Below are 16,191 nucleotides of genomic sequence, written 5' to 3'. Positions count from 1 at the left end.
CCCCGCTCTCGCCAGGACTCACTCACTCACATCAATTAAAATAAGGTGCAACCTCAATAATAAACGAAATAACGGTTCCCAAGTTTGGAACATACTGATACATTCATTTCTATCTCAACCATCCAAACAGTCCCAAATACATCAAAAGATTTAAGTTCTCAGTACATTCAACCCTAATCGAGCGACTGGTGCGAATACAATTACAAAATTCAAAACAACTAGACTAAGCTAGTCTGTACACGTCTCACGCCTCGCTCGTACCCCTGTAAGGAAAACAAATGACGTGGAATGAGCTAAAAGCCCAGTGAGGTTTCAAATAGCAAATTGACCATTATTTATAAGTACAAGTTTTCGATATAGCAAAGTAACGAGCATGAAGAGTTCATAAAAGTGAGCAATAACGCTTCAAGTAGCAATCTCAAAAATGAGCGAGTGTAAAAGTTTTTCAGAAGAAACAATAATCCAATAAGCAATAATCATTCCAAAGTATAAGGATACGGAGGGCTCTCAGGAGCCAAATTCTCATTGCATCACCAGGAGCTTGATCACGTAATAGTTGACACTCTGTCAACTTTCAAGTAAGTAACCAATCCAGTAGAACACCACTTACACTACTCTCCGTCCACCATTGAAACCCCCTGCAGGGCCCAAAATCCTCAATAAACACGGGTGGTAATACTCGAGTATACCGATTAGTCGAGGAGATATCACTCCACTCGACATTACTAACTATCCATGGTTCGTTATCTAAACGACCAAACCCTTGCCGGCTCGACTCGATTAACTAGCCAGTGGGGTTTGGGATCCCCAAAAGTGGATGAGATAACACTCCAATCGACTGAATTAAAATAAAAGTATAGAGACGGGAATGAGAGGCACCTCCCACTCGGATAGAGTGTGGTACATACTGCCGCTCCACACTTACAAATCAAGTACAAGTATATCAAGTTCATTGCAACAATAAACAAGTAGATATCATATTAGGGCAAGTGCGATAAAGTACACCCTTGCCCGATCAACAAATCTCGTATCATGTATTTTCATGGATCAAGTATTAAAACAAGTGTCCAGTTCAACCAGATATTTGGAAGCACTCACCAAAAGATGCGGTGCCTTTACAAGTTACGTTCGGGGTATTACTCCGTGTGTGTGGAGTCCAAATCTGCGATAAAACACTGTTTAAGAGCTTTTGAAAGTAACTAAGGTTCGAAACTTAAACGTTTCGTTTAACGAGAATCACATAATTGAAACTTATTTGTAGAATATTTGTAAACTCATGCTCGCTCTTATAACTTTTAAACTTGGAAGCAACTATACTTTGAAATACCATTTGGGTCGACGAAATGGCGAAAAAGTATTTCTATTAGTCATAAATTTCATTTTTCCAAGGGTACAAGGTCGGCCAAGTTCTAACTTATATACCTCGATAAAAGGAGGTGCAATATCCTAGATGGTTCATGTGGTATTCGCTCTCAAACCTTACTTAAGTCGCAAGCATATCTACCTAGTTTTCGAGCTTAAATTTGGGCAGCACGCCCTTTGTATTTACCTATTTTCCAGCCATTTATGGCTGAATTATTTTCCTCAATCAAACCCAAAGTTACACACAACATAATCTCATTTCATTAGCCGTCCAGTAGACTCAAGGTCATACAAGTACAAAAATCAAGCTAACGACATGTGCGGAAATGAAGTCTAACAAAAGACAGATTTGACGTGGTTTTGCGTAACGGACACAACTGAGGCTACGCTTATCGGATTGAGGTACAACTTATACCGTTTCGAAGCTAAAGCAGAGAGCTACAACTTTGGTGAAGACCACCTAGTCTAATTTCCAGTGTAACCCAGTCAAATTCCCAATTCACAGAACCAAATTCCAACTAACCAGCCAGTTAACCGTACTACCTCCCAATGGCCATATCTCAAGCTACCAAAGTCCGTTTAAGGCGTTCTTGGAGGTGTTGAAAAGCTAAGACAAAGTACTAAAACTTTCATGTTTTGGCTAAAAGCTAGTTCAGTACGTATCCAGGTGAACAAACGCAACCAACTTAGTGTACTGTCAAAACTGTCCGCAGATTTTACTCCTAGGGCAGTCAGGGTATTTTCATCTTTTCACAGGATACGTTGCTCCGATTGAGCTGAAATTTTGTAGGCAACCATAAAATTACAAAATGTCATTCTCTACAACTTTCATGTTTTGTGCTATGCCTAGTTCGGCTTCTAACATACTCAAACAGAAACGGGCAGAACTGAACCATAAGAAATCTTAATTCTGGAATTTTGTTATATGCAAGCTATAATTCATATTTTTACCTTAAAACTACCACTACTTTCTCCTTTACAAAATTATATACATCATACAACTCCTAACCCACAAGAAACCCTAACTCAAAAGTCATCCATCTAATCATCAAAATCACTTGAAACAAGCATCACAAGCACAATACTACCATTAATACCTAACTTAATCATGATTAATGGAGAAAGAAAGGTTGATCAGCCATTATAACTCAAGACAAGAGCTTGCTAGCATGATCCTTCACCTCTCCTTGAAATTTTTGGTTCCCTAGCTTCCCAAGCTTCCAAACTAGTGATTGATCGGTTTTATTTTTCTTGGTTGCACTCAAAAGGTTAGATTCAAGGTAGAAGATTGAAACTCTCTTCACTCTCTTACCTCTCCGTACTCTCAGCCAAAATAGAAAGAAATAAGGAAAATGGGCTGAAATAAGGGATAAGAAGGTGAGATAAAAGGTTGGCCAAGGATCCATAGGTAGGTGACACTTGTCACCACCAAAGCCTTCCAAGTTTTGCTTTCTTTTTCCTTGCATTTTGGCCACAATTTTCGGTTATATGGCTGAGGATGAGGGGGGGATATTTTGCAAAAATATCAAGGGTATGTGGTGGTAAGGAAGTGGTGGTCAAGTGGTGGGTTCAATCGGTAGTGATCGATACCCGTCGGTTCGAGCCGATTTTCCTCAAATCGCGTATACTAGGATTTTGACTTATAATTCACTAACTTATTATTATCACTTCTAATCACACTCTTAATATCATCTAAAACTCACTCTAAATCACCAAATTTGATCCCCATTCTGTACCGGATAGTCACACTACGGATAGACGTAAAAACCCTAATTCGCTCTAACTTGAAAACGAGAAGTGAAACCCTACTTTCTAGATTCATTTGCACTTATTGTGGGGTGATTGAGTAGTAAAGCTATTAGAAAGGAATAAACGCCAAATGAAAGGATATTTAAGAAAAATGTGAGGGATTTTACAATTCCCTTGATTCCAGTTAGGGTTTCGGATAAAATATGAGAGATTTGAGAAAACCGAGTAGTCACAAGTAAAACTAGGGTTTTTTTATTAGAATTTAGGGTTTCTAGTCTTTAAAACAAAACAATGTCTTAAAATAAAACTAAACGAAAGGAAGCGTAATATTTTTTTTCTTTTGAAACTAAACAACAATAGTATCCTAAAAGTTGGGGTATCACAATCTCCCCTCCTTAAAAGAATTTCGTCCTCAAAATTCATTCATTTATTCGTAAATTCATATAGTTATTCGTAAATAAGTATAAGCAAAATAAAATAGCTATAAGGTTCAATAAAAGCATTTTCAAAACACATTGACAATAACATGATTTCTTTATATACATATCATAGCAATTAACACATCCTACGGTACATTAACCCTAGGTATTGCTCAGGCACTTCACTTAATCAAAACTCGAAGCTCGTGAATAATAAGGATCCCAAATCCCACGAATATCTTCAATATTTCTCAAGTCTAGACTATTCGCATCCCCCGTGTCTTTGCTTTCGCCTTCCAAACTTATCCTAATATTACGCGAGATCTCAACTTATCGTAAAGGTATCACTCTTTGGTACTCGGGGACAAGAATCCGAAAATATGATAATTCATCACTCAAGCTGGCCAGGCTCAAGGGCAAATTACCCGTATTAGAGATTCCTACCCAACATACATATCTAAGGTCCCCAACAATCGACAATTGTTCCACACTTAACAAGTCAATCCCCACAGTCCGAGAACCTTCTCCCGGCACGAGGTCAATAGGAGCTCTGATACCATCTGTGACAGCCCCACCTCCCCCTGAGCGTACCCTAGGGTTTAGCGGACCGCCTGCCCCGCTCTCGCCAGGACTCACTCACTCACATCAATTAAAATAAGGTGCAACCTCAATAATAAACGAAATAACGGTTCCCAAGTTTGGAACATACTGATACATTCATTTCTATCTCAACCATCCAAACAGTCCCAAATACATCAAAAGATTTAAGTTCTCAGTACATTCAACCCTAATCGAGCGACTGGTGCGAATACAATTACAAAATTCAAAACAACTAGACTAAGCTAGTCTGTACACGTCTCACGCCTCGCTCGTACCCCTGTAAGGAAAACAAATGACGTGGAATGAGCTAAAAGCCCAGTGAGGTTTCAAATAGCAAATTGACCATTATTTATAAGTACAAGTTTTCGATATAGCAAAGTAACGAGCATGAAGAGTTCATAAAAGTGAGCAATAACGCTTCAAGTAGCAATCTCAAAAATGAGCGAGTGTAAAAGTTTTTCAGAAGAAACAATAATCCAATAAGCAATAATCATTCCAAAGTATAAGGATACGGAGGGCTCTCAGGAGCCAAATTCTCATTGCATCACCAGGAGCTTGATCACGTAATAGTTGACACTCTGTCAACTTTCAAGTAAGTAACCAATCCAGTAGAACACCACTTACACTACTCTCCGTCCACCATTGAAACCCCCTGCAGGGCCCAAAATCCTCAATAAACACGGGTGGTAATACTCGAGTATACCGATTAGTCGAGGAGATATCACTCCACTCGACATTACTAACTATCCATGGTTCGTTATCTAAACGACCAAACCCTTGCCGGCTCGACTCGATTAACTAGCCAGTGGGGTTTGGGATCCCCAAAAGTGGATGAGATAACACTCCAATCGACTGAATTAAAATAAAAGTATAGAGACGGGAATGAGAGGCACCTCCCACTCGGATAGAGTGTGGTACATACTGCCGCTCCACACTTACAAATCAAGTACAAGTATATCAAGTTCATTGCAACAATAAACAAGTAGATATCATATTAGGGCAAGTGCGATAAAGTACACCCTTGCCCGATCAACAAATCTCGTATCATGTATTTTCATGGATCAAGTATTAAAACAAGTGTCCAGTTCAACCAGATATTTGGAAGCACTCACCAAAAGATGCGGTGCCTTTACAAGTTACGTTCGGGGTATTACTCCGTGTGTGTGGAGTCCAAATCTGCGATAAAACACTGTTTAAGAGCTTTTGAAAGTAACTAAGGTTCGAAACTGAAACGTTTCGTTTAACGAGAATCACATAATTGAAACTTATTTGTAGAATATTTGTAAACTCATGCTCGCTCTTATAACTTTTAAACTTGGAAGCAACTATACTTTGAAATACCATTTGGGTCGACGAAATGGCGAAAAAGTATTTCTATTAGTCATAAATTTCATTTTTCCAAGGGTACAAGGTCGGCCAAGTTCTAACTTATATACCTCGATAAAAGGAGGTGCAATATCCTAGATGGTTCATGTGGTATTCGCTCTCAAACCTTACTTAAGTCGCAAGCATATCTACCTAGTTTTCGAGCTTAAATTTGGGCAGCACGCCCTTTGTATTTACCTATTTTCCAGCCATTTATGGCTGAATTATTTTCCTCAATCAAACCCAAAGTTACACACAACATAATCTCATTTCATTAGCCGTCCAGTAGACTCAAGGTCATACAAGTACAAAAATCAAGCTAACGACATGTGCGGAAATGAAGTCTAACAAAAGACAGATTTGACGTGGTTTTGCGTAACGGACACAACTGAGGCTACGCTTATCGGATTGAGGTACAACTTATACCGTTTCGAAGCTAAAGCAGAGAGCTACAACTTTGGTGAAGACCACCTAGTCTAATTTCCAGTGTAACCCAGTCAAATTCCCAATTCACAGAACCAAATTCCAACTAACCAGCCAGTTAACCGTACTACCTCCCAATGGCCATATCTCAAGCTACCAAAGTCCGTTTAAGGCGTTCTTGGAGGTGTTGAAAAGCTAAGACAAAGTACTAAAACTTTCATGTTTTGGCTAAAAGCTAGTTCAGTACGTATCCAGGTGAACAAACGCAACCAACTTAGTGTACTGTCAAAACTGTCAGCAGATTTTACTCCTAGGGCAGTCAGGGTATTTTCATCTTTTCACAGGATACGTTGCTCCGATTGAGCTGAAATTTTGTAGGCAACCATAAAATTACAAAATGTCATTCTCTACAACTTTCATGTTTTGTGCTATGCCTAGTTCGGCTTCTAACATACTCAAACAGAAACGGGCAGAACTGAACCATAAGAAATCTTAATTCTGGAATTTTGTTATATGCAAGCTATAATTCATATTTTTACCTTAAAACTACCACTACTTTCTCCTTTACAAAATTATATACATCATACAACTCCTAACCCACAAGAAACCCTAACTCAAAAGTCATCCATCTAATCATCAAAATCACTTGAAACAAGCATCACAAGCACAATACTACCATTAATACCTAACTTAATCATGATTAATGGAGAAAGAAAGGTTGATCAGCCATTATAACTCAAGACAAGAGCTTGCTAGCATGATCCTTCACCTCTCCTTGAAATTTTTGGTTCCCTAGCTTCCCAAGCTTCCAAACTAGTAATTGATCGGTTTTATTTTTCTTGGTTGCACTCAAAAGGTTAGATTCAAGGTAGAAGATTGAAACTCTCTTCACTCTCTTACCTCTCCGTACTCTCAGCCAAAATAGAAAGAAATAAGGAAAATGGGCTGAAATAAGGGATAAGAAGGTGAGATAAAAGGTTGGCCAAGGATCCATAGGTAGGTGACACTTGTCACCACCAAAGCCTTCCAAGTTTTGCTTTCTTTTTCCTTGCATTTTGGCCACAATTTTCGGTTATATGGCTGAGGATGAGGGGGGGATATTTTGCAAAAATATCAAGGGTATGTGGTGGTAAGGAAGTGGTGGTCAAGTGGTGGGTTCAATCGGTAGTGATCGATACCCGTCGGTTCGAGCCGATTTTCCTCAAATCGCGTATACTAGGATTTTGACTTATAATTCACTAACTTATTATTATCACTTCTAATCACACTCTTAATATCATCTAAAACTCACTCTAAATCACCAAATTTGATCCCCATTCTGTACCGGATAGTCACACTACGGATAGACGTAAAAACCCTAATTCGCTCTAACTTGAAAACGAGAAGTGAAACCCTACTTTCTAGATTCATTTGCACTTATTGTGGGGTGATTGAGTAGTAAAGCTATTAGAAAGGAATAAACGCCAAATGAAAGGATATTTAAGAAAAATGTGAGGGATTTTACAATTCCCTTGATTCCAGTTAGGGTTTCGGATAAAATATGAGAGATTTGAGAAAACCGAGTAGTCACAAGTAAAACTAGGGTTTTTTTATTAGAATTTAGGGTTTCTAGTCTTTAAAACAAAACAATGTCTTAAAATAAAACTAAACGAAAGGAAGCGTAATATTTTTTTTCTTTTGAAACTAAACAACAATAGTATCCTAAAAGTTGGGGTATCACAATCTCCCCTCCTTAAAAGAATTTCGTCCTCAAAATTCATTCATTTATTCGTAAATTCATATAGTTATTCGTAAATAAGTATAAGCAAAATAAAATAGCTATAAGGTTCAATAAAAGCATTTTCAAAACACATTGACAATAACATGATTTCTTTATATACATATCATAGCAATTAACACATCCTACGGTACATTAACCCTAGGTATTGCTCAGGCACTTCACTTAATCAAAACTCGAAGCTCGTGAATAATAAGGATCCCAAATCCCACGAATATCTTCAATATTTCTCAAGTCTAGACTATTCGCATCCCCCGTGTCTTTGCTTTCGCCTTCCAAACTTATCCTAATATTACGCGAGATCTCAACATATCGTAAAGGTATCACTCTTTGGTACTCGGGGACAAGAATCCGAAAATATGATAATTCATCGCTCAAGCTGGCCAGGCTCAAGGGCAAATTACCCGTATTAGAGATTCCTACCCAACATACATATCTAAGGTCCCCAACAATCGACAATTGTTCCACACTTAACAAGTCAATCCCCACAGTCCGAGAACCTTCTCCCGGCACGAGCTCAATAGGAGCTCTGATACCATCTGTGACAGCCCCACCTCCCCCTGAGCGTACCCTAGGGTTTAGCGGACCGCCTGCCCCGCTCTCGCCAGGACTCACTCACTCACATCAATTAAAATAAGGTGCAACCTCAATAATAAACGAAATAACGGTTCCCAAGTTTGGAACATACTGATACATTCATTTCTATCTCAACCATCCATACAGTCCCAAATACATCAAAAGATTTAAGTTCTCAGTACATTCAACCCTAATCGAGCGACTGGTGCGAATACAATTACAAAATTCAAAACAACTAGACTAAGCTAGTCTGTACACGTCTCACGCCTCGCTCGTACCCCTGTAAGGAAAACAAATGATGTGGAATGAGCTAAAAGCCCAGTGAGGTTTCAAATAGCAAATTGACCATTATTTATAAGTACAAGTTTTCGATATAGCAAAGTAACGAGCATGAAGAGTTCATAAAAGTGAGCAATAACACTTCAAGTAGCAATCTCAAAAATGAGCGAGTGTAAAAGTTTTTCAGAAGAAACAATAATCCAATAAGCAATAATCATTCCAAAGTATAAGGATACGGAGGGCTCTCAGGAGCCAAATTCTCATTGCATCACCAGGAGCTTGATCACGTAATAGTTGACACTCTGTCAACTTTCAAGTAAGTAACCAATCCAGTAGAACACCACTTACACTACTCTCCGTCCACCATTGAAACCCCCTGCAGGGCCCAAAATCCTCAATAAACACGGGTGGTAATACTCGAGTATACCGATTAGTCGAGGAGATATCACTCCACTCGACATTACTAACTATCCATGGTTCGTTATCTAAACGACCAAACCCTTGCCGGCTCGACTCGATTAACTAGCCAGTGGGGTTTGGGATCCCCAAAAGTGGATGAGATAACACTCCAATCGACTGAATTAAAATAAAAGTATAGAGACGGGAATGAGAGGCACCTCCCACTCGGATAGAGTGTGGTACATACTGCCGCTCCACACTTACAAATCAAGTACAAGTATATCAAGTTCATTGCAACAATAAACAAGTAGATATCATATTAGGGCAAGTGCGATAAAGTACACCCTTGCCCGATCAACAAATCTCGTATCATGTATTTTCATGGATCAAGTATTAAAACAAGTGTCCAGTTCAACCAGATATTTGGAAGCACTCACCAAAAGATGCGGTGCCTTTACAAGTTACGTTCGGGGTATTACTCCGTGTGTGTGGAGTCCAAATCTGCGATAAAACACTGTTTAAGAGCTTTTGAAAGTAACTAAGGTTCGAAACTTAAACGTTTCGTTTAACGAGAATCACATAATTGAAACTTATTTGTAGAATATTTGTAAACTCATGCTCGCTCTTATAACTTTTAAACTTGGAAGCAACTATACTTTGAAATACCATTTGGTTCGACGAAATGGCGAAAAAGTATTTCTATTAGTCATAAATTTCATTTTTCCAAGGGTACAAGGTCGGCCAAGTTCTAACTTATATACCTCGATAAAAGGAGGTGCAATATCCTAGATGGTTCATGTGGTATTCGCTCTCAAACCTTACTTAAGTCGCAAGCATATCTACCTAGTTTTCGAGCTTAAATTTGGGCAGCACGCCCTTTGTATTTACCTATTTTCCAGCCATTTATGGCTGAATTCTTTTCCTCAATCAAACCCAAAGTTACACACAACATAATCTCATTTCATTAGCCATCCAGTAGACTCAAGGTCATACAAGTACAAAAATCAAGCTAACGACATGTGCGGAAATGAAGTCTAACAAAAGACAGATTTGACGTGGTTTTGCGTAACGGACACAACTGAGGCTACGCTTATCGGATTGAGGTACAACTTATACCGTTTCGAAGCTAAAGCAGAGAGCTACAACTTTGGTGAAGACCACCTAGTCTAATTTCCAGTGTAACCCAGTCAAATTCCCAATTCACAGAACCAAATTCCAACTAACCAGCCAGTTAACCGTACTACCTCCCAATGGCCATATCTCAAGCTACCAAAGTCCGTTTAAGGCGTTCTTGGAGGTGTTGAAAAGCTAAGACAAAGTACTAAAACTTTCATGTTTTGGCTAAAAGCTAGTTCAGTACGTATCCAGGTGAACAAACGCAACCAACTTAGTGTACTGTCAAAACTGTCAGCAGATTTTACTCCTAGGGCAGTCAGGGTATTTTCATCTTTTCACAGGATACGTTGCTCCGATTGAGCTGAAATTTTGTAGGCAACCATAAAATTACAAAATGTCATTCTCTACAACTTTCATGTTTTGTGCTATGCCTAGTTCGGCTTCTAACATACTCAAACAGAAACGGGCAGAACTGAACCATAAGAAATCTTAATTCTGGAATTTTGTTATATGCAAGCTATAATTCATATTTTTACCTTAAAACTACCACTACTTTCTCCTTTACAAAATTATATACATCATACAACTCCTAACCCACAAGAAACCCTAACTCAAAAGTCATCCATCTAATCATCAAAATCACTTTATTTTTCTTGGTTGCACTCAAAAGGTTAGATTCAAGGTAGAAGATTGAAACTCTCTTCACTCTCTTACCTCTCCTTACTCTCAGCCAAAATAGAAAGAAATAAGGAAAATGGGCTGAAATAAGGGATAAGAAGGTGAGATAAAAGGTTGGCCAAGGATCCATAGGTAGGTGACACTTGTCACCACCAATGCCTTCCAAGTTTTGCTTTCTTTTTCCTTGCATTTTGTCCACAATTTTCGGTTATATGGCTGAGGATGAGGGGGGGATATTTTGCAAAAATATCAAGGGTATGTGGTGGTAAGGAAGTGGTGGTCAAGTGGTGGGTTCAATCGGTAGTGATCGATACCCGTCGGTTCGAGCCGATTTTCCTCAAATCGCGTATACTAGGATTTTGACTTATAATTTGTGAGGACCCGCAAATTTCCTACATTTTTCCTCAAAAATGCCTTTTATTTGAAAATTATTATTTATTAAGGCCCCCTACCTCATTATATCACACTAAGTGTAAATAAACCTAGAAAATAAGGTTTTACGCTTTGGTTTCAAGTTTTGAGCAAAATTAGGGTTTTTGCGATTTTTTTTCCGCCGGATGAATTTTCGGTACTGGCCAAGGATCAATTTGATGATTAAAAGTGACTCTTAAGTGAGAAATAATATGTGAGTAGTAGCAATGATATAAGGTTAGTGAATGGGAAGTAAAAACCCTAGTACGTGAGTTTTTAAGAAAAACGGCGCGAACCGGCGGGTCCCGCGCATTACCGATTGAACGCACCACTTGACCACCATTTTTCTTACCCAACAAGTTTGTTGACTTTTGCACATAATATCTTCTCTCTTGGCAGCATGTTGACCGAAAATTGGTGGCTAAGAAAGGCAAGAAAGAAAGAGAAAAAGAAAGGGTGGTGGTGGTGACACTTGTCACCACCTCATGGCTTCTTACCCAAGACCATTACCAACCATATAACCTTAACACTTAGCCAATTCTTCCTCATTTCTGCTGGAGCTGGCCGAGAGCATCAAGGAGGAAAAACTCCAAGGGAAATCTTTCATTTCATCTCCAAATCCAATAAATAAGTGAGGAATCGAGCGAAGTAAACCGATTAAACTTGCTTTCTAGTGACTAGCTAGTGAGTGGTGGTGTGATTCTTGAAGGGGAGAGCTTGTGCTACTCTTGGTGACTTTTATTCAAGGTAAGAGAGTTTATCTCTCCAAGTTTTACATCTAATCTTGTTAAATTAAGTTTAGTAGGTGATTATAGTGGTGAGATTATGGATGATTAGCATGATTTAGAGGTTTTCCCCAATTTATTTGATGAACTAGGGTTTCTGATTTTCTGCTCAATGTGATGTATGATGCATGAATGTTGTAATTAAGGTTATATAAGGTTGTTTAGTGGTGAATAGAACCAGAAATTTGAGGAAATTACACTTAGAGCTAAAAATTCCAGATTTCTGGAAAATTGCCCAAGCATTCTGTCCGAAATTGTACCTATATGTTAGAGGCCGAATTGGCCTTTGGTCAAAGAAGGAAAGTTGTAGAGAATGGTGTTTTATAGGTGCCTATAAAATTTCAGCTCAATCGGAGCAACGCAGAACGTGAAAAGTCCAAAATACCCCTACTGTTTTAAGAATTCCCCAGCAGTCCGTTTCTTCAGTTCAGTCCAGTTTATCACGATTTTTGACTAGGATCCCTTCTGATTTAGCTCTGGGCCAAAACATAAAAGTTGTAGTTCTCTGAAGTAGCTTTAAAACGCCTCAAAGAAAACCTGATTCGGACTTGTGTACACTGAGTTAGGTTCATTACAGTGTTCTGCGTTTAAACAACCGACGAACTGGTTTCTGGTTTAGTAATCTGAGATTTTGACTAAGTTACATTAGGAAATGGACTAAGTGACCTTCATGAATGTTGTAGCTCTGTGTCTTAGCTTCGAAACGGCGTAGGTTTCGTTTTAATCTGATAAGCGTAGCCTCGGGTATGGTATTACCGCATTTGTACGTCAAATCTGTCTTGAACTAAATTGCGTTTCTGCACTTGTACTTGATACGATTCTTGTTGTTATGATATTGTGAGCCTATGGAACGGCTCTTGACATAAATTGCTTGTTTGTATGATGTTGGGATGTTGTTGAAGAAAAATAATGAAGCCTAAATGGCTGGAAATTAGGTAAACACAAAGGGCATGCTGCCCAAATTTTTACTCGAGGTCTAGAAAACTATCTTTGCGACTTGAGTGATGGTTAAGTGATTATCACTTGAACTATCGAGGACCTTTGCCACTTGTTTATCGAGGGGTATATGTTAGGACTTGGCCGAACTTGTACCCTTAGGAAAATGATATGAATCACTACGAAACCGTTTTACTTGCACTTTTGACTCAAGAGTCATCTTCAAGCAAAAATGTTATTTAATTTTTCAGTTTAAAGAGCGAGCAACTATTTCACGACTCTTCTCAAGTGAATTTCAATTTCTTGATTCTTATTGAACGAAACACTTAAGTTTCAAACCTTGGTTGATTTTCAAAGTTCTCAAGTTAAGTTTTATTGCAGATTTGGACTCCCAACCCGGAGTACCACCTCGACGCGAAAACTAGAAGCACTATTGTGGTGAGTGCTTCCAAATATCCGATTGTACTTGATATGTGTACTCCCTACTTGACTTGCGTGATTACATGACAATGAATGAAAGGGCAAGGGTGTACTTTATCGCACTTGCCCTAATATGACCTGTTCTTGCTATTGATCATACTTGACTTGTTGTACATGTACTTGAATTGTATCTTGCCTGGAATTCCAGAAACCCTGTGGCTAGTTAATCGAGTCGAGCCGGCAAGGGCCTGGTCGATTAGATAACAAACCCTGGGTCACTTGTAATGTCGAGTGGAGTGTTATCTCCTCGACTAACGGTATACTCGAGTATTACCACCCATGTTTATATGGCGTGCGGGCCCGGAATAGGGGGTGAATCGGTGGACGGAAATTGGCGTGTAGTGGAGTTTATTTGGACTTGAAATTACTTGAAAGTTGACGGAGTGTCAACTACCACTTGACCAAGCTGGAATGGAGCCGTAACATGAATACCGTATCCTTATATGTGAATGTGCATCTAATACTACTTGACTAGCTGAAGTACTATTTCCTTGATTTGACTTGTTTGCTCGTCATTTCACTTTTATTTTGCTATAACTTGGTTGTTGCCCAATTTGATATTTGGGAACTTCACTGAGCTTTGGCTCACCCCGTTAGTTTGTTTTCCTTACAGGGGTACGAGTAACGCGAGAGACTTGAAAAAGACTAATGTAGCCTTTTGTTTTGACTTGTGAATTTTGGTTTTGTACTCGCGCTATTCCCCGAACGAAACATGTTGTACTTGGATTGTATACGTTTTGTACTAGTTGGTGTATTAAGACTTTGTACCTGATTCCTATCAATGTAAACTATAAGTTTAAATCGTGAATATTATTTACGGTGCATGGTTGTGTATATATGATTCGATTGAGATAGTGAGTGAGTCCTGGCGAGAGCTGGGCAGGCGGTCTGCCGAACCCTTTGGTACGCCTTAGGGAGAGGTGGGGTCGTCACAGGTGGTATCAGAGCCTAGGTTTGAATTGATCGGGATAGTTGGAGTGCTTGACTTGATAGGCTAGGGTTTTATTATCGAGTTTAGCCTTAGCCTTGTTTTGTGCTTGATGTGTACTTACCTTTGCAATGTTATTTGCAAACTTAGGTGATGGCAGACACTGACTCTTCTGGGGGTGCTGGACCGTCCCAGCCTGCACCTACTGACATACCGATCGAGATACCTACTGAGGTGCCTGAGGTGCCTACTGACGCACCTACTGACGCTTCCGTGGTCGAGCCATATCTAGTGGGCCCTGTATGTCGCGTGATCACATACCAGGAGGTTCCCGGCGGGCCAGTGCAGCGGTGGTCGCCAGCGCGCAAGATCCGGCGCTGCGATTGCTGGAAGACCTACTATTACCCTGACCGAGTAGTGCTTGCTATAGATGACGATCGGAGACGATTGGGTAGCACCAATCGTAGGTGCTTTGCGGAGATAGAGCGTCTCCAGGCTACTCTCCGAGATCAGGGAGCTCGGATACGCGAGTTGGAGGCCGCAGTTCTGGCGGAGCAGCAGCAGTCTGATGCTTACCGTGATCAGGCTCATGCGGTGACTGGACGTTTGATGCACATAGTTGGACACATACGAGACCGGACCGACCACATCCTGACTGAGTGCGAGGCACTTGTAGAGGATGTGATGCAGGACTTGGCCGAGGAGGGCCAAGCCCCTGTAGCTCCTGCCGCTCCCGGTGGCCCTGAGGAGGATCCAGAGGAGGATCCTGAGGAGGACATGGAGGAGGAGCCGAGCGCGTCCTCGGAGTCAGTTGGGTCGGCGTCTAGCCAGACCACTTGTTAGGATCGGGGTTTTAGGAGGTTTTGTGGGCTAGTTAGGAACATAGTGGGACGACATGTCTTCTTTTGTTTTTGTTTTAGACGTGTCCTGGTGGATGTAAATATCTTTTGTTCTATGTTCCTCGGCTGTTATAGCCTTTGACTACGTGACTTGTTGGCCTGTATATACGACTTGTTTGATATGTAAATAAAGTGCTTGTTTCTTACGTGTTTATTTGCCTCTAGTTATGTTGTTGCAACGCGATATATGAGTCGTACCTTACCCCGTTTATATGTTCTAGTTGGTTGACTCTCAAACATGGAAGATAAAAGGAGTCGGACCAAGAAAACTAATCGAGAACGCGGTTCCAGGCGAGGCCGTGAGGGTGAGAAAGTACAGGAACCGGTGCCTGAACCGATAGAGGAGAGGGAGGCAGCGGTTGAACAGCAACCTGAACCCCAGACTGCCGGGGGAGATCAGGTGGCCACTGCCATCCAACAGATGACTAATATTTTGACTCGGTTAGTGGAGCAACAGGGTCAAGGGTCTGTAAATCAACCTAGAGACCCTGATTCGGGGCAAGATAGAGCCTTGGAGAGATTCCAGAAGTTCTCTCCACCCAAATTTTTAGGAGGACCAGACCCGTATGAAGCTGAGAAATGGCTGGAGGCCATGGTAAATATCTTTGCTGCCCTAAACTACACTGAGGAGAGACAAGTCCAATTTGCCGTATTCCAATTTGAAGGGCCAGCTAGGGCTTGGTGGAATGTAGTGAGGGCCAAGTGGGAGAGAGAGGAAACTGCCTGGACTTGGCTAAACTTTGTACGGGACTTCAACGAAAAATACCTTCCACCCATCGTCCAGGAGAAGAGAGAGGACGAATTCATTAAACTCCGTCAGGGGTTGATGAGTGTAACTGAGTATGAGACTCAGTTTACCAAGTTGTCCAAATTTGCTCCCGAACTGATAGCTACGGAGCCGAGAAAAGTACGGAGGTTTATACAAGGATTAAATGTGGAATTACAAGAAGCCTTAGCAGCGGTCCAAATCAATACTTTTACGGAGGTTCTGGAGAAGGCCACGAGGATA

At 40.3% G+C, this 16,191-nt stretch overlaps 1 long non-coding RNA gene across 1 annotated transcript; it reads left to right on the top strand.

Annotated features, from left to right (window-relative positions):
* Positions 1-11,635: 11,635 nt before the first annotated feature.
* LOC113722084 (uncharacterized) lies at positions 11,636-13,993 on the top strand. The gene is made up of 3 exons (XR_003456501.2): positions 11,636-11,901; positions 13,257-13,313; positions 13,969-13,993. It is a non-coding gene; the product is annotated as an uncharacterized lncRNA (long non-coding RNA).
* Positions 13,994-16,191: the final 2,198 nt, after the last annotated feature.

Source organism: Coffea arabica, chromosome 6e (genome assembly GCF_036785885.1).
Source record: "Coffea arabica cultivar ET-39 chromosome 6e, Coffea Arabica ET-39 HiFi, whole genome shotgun sequence".
NCBI lineage: Eukaryota > Viridiplantae > Streptophyta > Magnoliopsida > Gentianales > Rubiaceae > Coffea > Coffea arabica.
This window is presented reverse-complemented; position numbering and strand designations above follow the sequence as displayed.